Raw genomic sequence first — 6,000 nt, forward strand, 5'->3', positions numbered from 1 at the left:
GGGAGAGCCTAGGTAATCCAGTAAACCTGGATGGCAACTGGCATAAAAGTGCTCTGTCGTCTTCCTCTATCCATGTGTCTAATGTTCTCCAGTATCTACGGATACTTATACTGGTAAAACATTGTCCCAAATGCTGTATATAGCTGGGCATTCCCACCATATTCAGTGTTCAGTGCCTCTGTGGTCAGTTGTCAGTGTAGGTAGATTTGATGAATTTTACAGTTCTTTTCTTGCAGGAGAGGGAGAGTTTATGGGTCAAGGCAAACATTTTTCCCAGTCTTCTGGAGTAGGTTGAAAACCAAGATCATGTTCCCAATATTGGACAAATTGAAGGTAGTACTGCTTTTTCTCTTCACAATTCATTGCCAGGACAGCTCTGTCCGTGGGTTTTTTTTCTGTTGTAAGTTTGCTTATGTTTATATCAAAGTTTGAAGAGTCATTTTACACTCTTCCTGTCTGTTGTGGTACATTACATATATGTGTTAATGTGTAGTCTTGTAAAGTGCATTACACAGCTGAATAAAGTGCCACTAATTAAAAAAGAAAACATTCAATCCCCTTGTTGTAGTACATAAACTTAATGCATGTGGCTACAATTCATGTTCTCATCAGAATGTCTTCATTTGTAGCCACTACAGGTACCCACATTCTATGATAGACAATGTAAGGAATCAGCTGTTTTTGTAGCCTCTCTGCTGCCCTCTAGTGTTCAGCCACAAAGCCACCAGCAGCCTCTACACAGATTTATTGCATAAACGTATTTCACTTATTCATGCATAGACTATGACATTAGTTGTCCTTTAATTCCAATTGACTGTAGCAGACACAAGACCCTGCACTATTTTTTTTAATAAAGTTATTAAAACATAGCATGTGTGTCATATTATGATGCAACTCAAGTAAATTGCGATCCACTTTAATCGTGCATTGGGGTGCCATTTTAAAGAAATGAGCCATGGGTTTTTTGTGCGTTGAAATAACACGTAAAAAAATGTGGCTTTTATTACACAGTAACAGTTGGTCTCAGTTTACTTCATATTTTTCTGCTGTGTTAATGTGGATTACATATATCTGTTTTACAAGATGTTGCCACCACACATTGTAATACATAGGACTTTGTAATGCAATTCATTAATGCTTTTTGCTATTTGTGGTGCATTGGAAGCCCATTCAGAGTTAATAGGCTGTCTTAACACGATGATCATTAAATGTCAGAATACCACACATTAACTTGAATGGGAAAATGCATGGCTAACAAAGCAGGGGTCCAAATTAGGAACTCCATTCACTCTGTGAGCACCACAGAAGCTGAATTTATGGGTAGTGTGTTCTTATATTCTTAACACTGCTGTGGCCTAGGTAGATCATCAAGAATTATTGTAAACATATACCCATCTACTAGGACTGGCTGAATTTATATCATGTTAACAAACTGTTACTGCTTTCTGGGCACACACATTATTTTATGATCTGTTTGGCTTTGTTTATTTTTTAATCATTTGAAGCACAGTGTGTTTACACCAGATCATTAAAGCCTAATTATTTTTCTGCCTGAGACTTGTAAAGTCTGACCATGATGTCATAGAACATCTCAGAACTTTAAAATCTCAGGATCCAGCAGCTAAGTGGAAATGCTGTAATACATATAATCTTTTTTTTTTACCTAACATCAGTTTTCACAAGTGGCAAAAAATATTCCTAGATTTAGTTTTTGTTGTTCTGATGATTTTGAACTTAGTATGTATATGAGGGTGAATTTATAATAACTATACTAAAAATAACTATAAATGAAGGTCTTCTTAAACTATGCAGATAGATATACTTCCATCATTTTAATAATTAACTTTTGCATTATTGTCTTATTTGCACTTAGGCTAATAGTCCTCACAAATGGTGACCATTGGAAGGTGATTACAAAAACAGTGCATATGGAATTAAAAGTTTGCATGTGCTTCCTACATTGGGCCTGATTATTTAAAGCTCTCCAAGTCTGAAGAAGATATGGCTATAATGAGAGAACCTGGATGAGCTAGCAAACCTGGTTTAATTGTGGTCCACTGAAAACATTTTCCAACTAAAAGCAAATGATTTTTAATAAATCCATTCTAGGATTGCTGGATCAACCAGGTTGTCCCAAATAGTCCCATAGTCTTTTTTCACAGTCTTGGAGAACTAAAAAATAAGGCCATTTGCTAGAAAAGTTCATACAGTAATCTATAAGGCCCTGAACAAATGTCAGTGACTGTTCAGACAACCCCTTATGCAATTTCACACGCTTCACCTTTAGCAGTCCCAGTTCAGGTTCATGAGGCTAGTTGCACTGCTGTACCACATGCTTGCTCCCCCCAAGACGAAGATGTACAAGGGAAGTCACCTGAGACCACTGACATACAGCCAGGTACCTACTAAAGCTAGATAACTGGTATGTAACTGGCTATTACATGGAATAGAGAGGAGAATAAAGGAAGAGCTTGGATGTCTCTCAGGAGATCTCCCATAATCAAAGAACCCCCCACACCGGGCTTTATACCAAAGGAGAAGATGATCTCTCATCTACAGAATTAATTTCTTGCAGGATCCACACAAAGTAGGCACCAACAGGTCTCCTTCAATATCTGCGATCACAACTCCTTTTCTCTGGACATCTGTGCACATAGTATTGTAAAGTGGAGTGGCATCTAACTAAAATCCTCTGCAGTTGCTGACCTTACTTATTGCTTGCTTTCTTTTTGAATTAAAATAAGTATACAACAAGGTGACTTCACTTAGCCTGGCAACTGGCATTTTCAAAAGAAGTTAGTTAGCCGTGGCACTGCAAATTAAAAAAAAAACTACACACAGGAAATTCAAACAGGATTTGGATTATCTTATGTCCAAAAACAGAGACACACCTGTACGGGCCCTAGGTCAATGAGGATGAAAATTACTTGCCAGTGCAGCAGAATATATTCACGGTCTGCTCTCCTGGAGAAAGGGGTTATAGCCGAGTGCAGAGGTCACCCAGGATAGAAGGGTCAGAGCCAGGAAGGAGCCAACAAAGAGGTGTCAACCACTGCACAGCCCTGCACTTGGTGTACAAATAAAAGAACTTTTGGCACAAGAGTCATCCAACGTCTTTTTACTTATATTTGCTAATAACTTTTGTTTAATTAACATAAGTGCATTTTAGTGTTAGTTGTGGTCTTCAGGACCTTGCAACATACATCAGATAAATAATGTTTTTTTTATCACATCTCCTGTTCCTTCTGCAATAAAGGAGGAACCTGCTCAGTTTTTTTTTATTTTTAACTTTAGTTCCCATTTAAAGTCTAACTTTAGTAATCATGCTTCCCCCTACAATTGAACCCCTCTTCCTCCTCTATGGTGACCTCCACTGTGTGTGTGTATGTGTATATATATATATATATATATATATATATATATCAATTTTTGTTTAAGGTCTTCTAGACATTCACATGATGCCCTCGAGTTCTCTTTCTTACTGGAGGGCAGTCTTTAGAGATCATTTCAGCACTTCTAGGGTATACCCCCAGGAAGCCTTGAATTTATAGGAATGTCCTCAGGTCTCCGTCTTAAACAACACTGGGCATCAAGTAACCCAGAAGACATCTTTTCCACAATGTTTAACTAAGATATTAGACAAAGAATAGAAAAAAAATGTGAAATCGTTGGCATTTCTTTGGACCCCAGTATAACGTAAAAAAATAGTAAGAAATATAAAATATTTAAGTGTATATCATGTACCAGCAGCATTCCAGTAACTACTATTTGTAAATGTCTCTTAAATTGTAAGCTCTTTTGGGTAGGCCCTTCTCCTCCCGTGTCATTGTTTGTATCTGTCATTTGGAACCCCTTTTTAATCTACAGATCTGTGTAAAATATTTGTAACTTGTTTGATAAAAAAAAAAAGTCATTTACTAGCCAATTTAATTACACTACTGTATATGTACTGCACATTAAAACCAAATTTTAAATCTTTTCACGGTAATAAAAGCACAAAGTTATAAACTGTAAGCTCACTGACTACAATCCCTTTCTCCATCTTTATTATCCTGCACTGACACCTTTTGATTACAAAGAGATTTACATGCTGTTCATCTGTTACTGCCCAACCCAAGCCAAAATTTTCATTTCATTTTAGGTAGGGAACAGTTAAAGCTGTATAAGACTTGTTGTCTACAGCTTTGTACCGCAGGTTCAGCTGCACTCCCTTTCAGCCAAATAGGAGTGGCTGGGAACCTTTGTGTGCATTGACTTGCAGAGGTTGCTTTTCCTCAACCGCACTGGCCTAGCTACCCTAACACCCATCCATCCACACAAAGATGTTGATTTGAGTTGGGGTTTTGTGCTCCTGGGTTCAGCAACGTTTGGCCATTCGTCTAGGAGCAGCTAATCATGTGACATTAAAAGGCTATCATGGCTTTATTTGCCATCTGTGTTCCTAAAGGCACTTTGTCTATGCATAAGGCAACCCAAAAAATTAGAAAATACATGTCCATTCATTGAAGGACTATAAAAACATATGGATGAGTTAAGAGTGCAAAAGTATTGCTGCATTGTAGGCAAACTCAAAAGCTTGTTGTACTGCTGATCAGTGCAGAAATGATCACTGTTGTGGTTTCGGTAAGAAAAAAAAGAAGTGCACATCATTTTGGTATTAGCGAATGGTATGTATGTGCATGGTGTGCATCATTGCTTTTAGAAGCACAAAATTATTTTTTTCAGTGTTGGCAAGTGCAAATGTGCATGACGGATGCTGATCTGGTAAATGCAAAATGCATGAGGGAGTGTAGCTGCAGCATTGTCTGATACTGCATTGTGTTGCAGGTGCAATGTTGGTAAATACAAAAGTGAACGCCATGGTATTTTTGACAATTAGTACCTATTAATGCATTGTTGGCAATTGCCCACTGGTGTGGTACTGGTAAATTATGAGTATGTGCAGTTGTGCAGGGTTCAAAAAAACATACGGTATCCAATGGTGCAGAAATACCTGAAAGTGTCACTGTAGAAGTGGTTGTTTCTGTGTCAAAACTTTAATGCAGATGAATGCTTTCCTAAATGTTGATGAGCACTGGGCTACTGGGGTAAACACGCACTATAAAGACCTGAAAGGCCAAGGTGAAATTTCAAGCAGTAACAAATAAATCTTCCAGGACAGTTGTTCACCTCACATACTTTACCTATCCCCCCAAAACATACCATCATCGATCCATTTAGGCCTCAGGAAAGAAGCTGAGTAAATTCAGAAAATCTCCCTGTACTTATATGGCAGTGCTGGATCAGTCAATAATCAATAATACACAGGGGGAAAGGAGTCACATTTCTCCATAGCTGAAGTACTGGGTACATGTATTTGCTCCTGGTTTATCATAATTCTACAATATACCACTGTATAAAATTCATAGAAGCATATCCTTTTCAGTGCAGACTTGTCAGTATAATTGTATGAATTCTAAGAACAAGCTATTGGTGCAAGCAATATGAAGACTGCTCCCTAGCCTTGTTGCCGATACAGACAGGGAAGGGTAACAAACATTTTGTAAACACAGTGGAAGGAGAAAAAAAAAAAAAGACACTTCATATAAGGTTCTTATTTATTCCAGTTTCTGTGAAAAGAGGTGTTGCTGGGATTTTTAAGTCAGAATCATTTAAATACTTAATAAAGAAAGCAAAAAGTATTTACAAATGTCATTCTTTCTTTGTTTAATAATTACAGAAACTTCCAAAACATTTTGGAAGGACAAAAAAACCAACGGCTTTGCTTTCTCTATAAATACAGAATTTGCTAGGGTTGAGCGATGCCTCTTTCCAACACATGGTGATCTGAATTAAAAGAAAACATACTGTTTGACTCCCAGGAAGTAGGGAGCTGAAAATAAAGCAAAAAAACAAAAAACTCAGCTGTTGGTAATAGAGCATCAATCTGAGTGGATCATTGCAGATCAATTAGAAATTCATCATTTAAAAAAAAAAAAAAAAAAAAAAAAAAAAAAAAAA

The sequence above is a fragment of the Pyxicephalus adspersus genome, chromosome 4 (genome assembly GCF_032062135.1).
Source record: "Pyxicephalus adspersus chromosome 4, UCB_Pads_2.0, whole genome shotgun sequence".
Taxonomy (NCBI): Eukaryota; Metazoa; Chordata; class Amphibia; order Anura; family Pyxicephalidae; genus Pyxicephalus; species Pyxicephalus adspersus.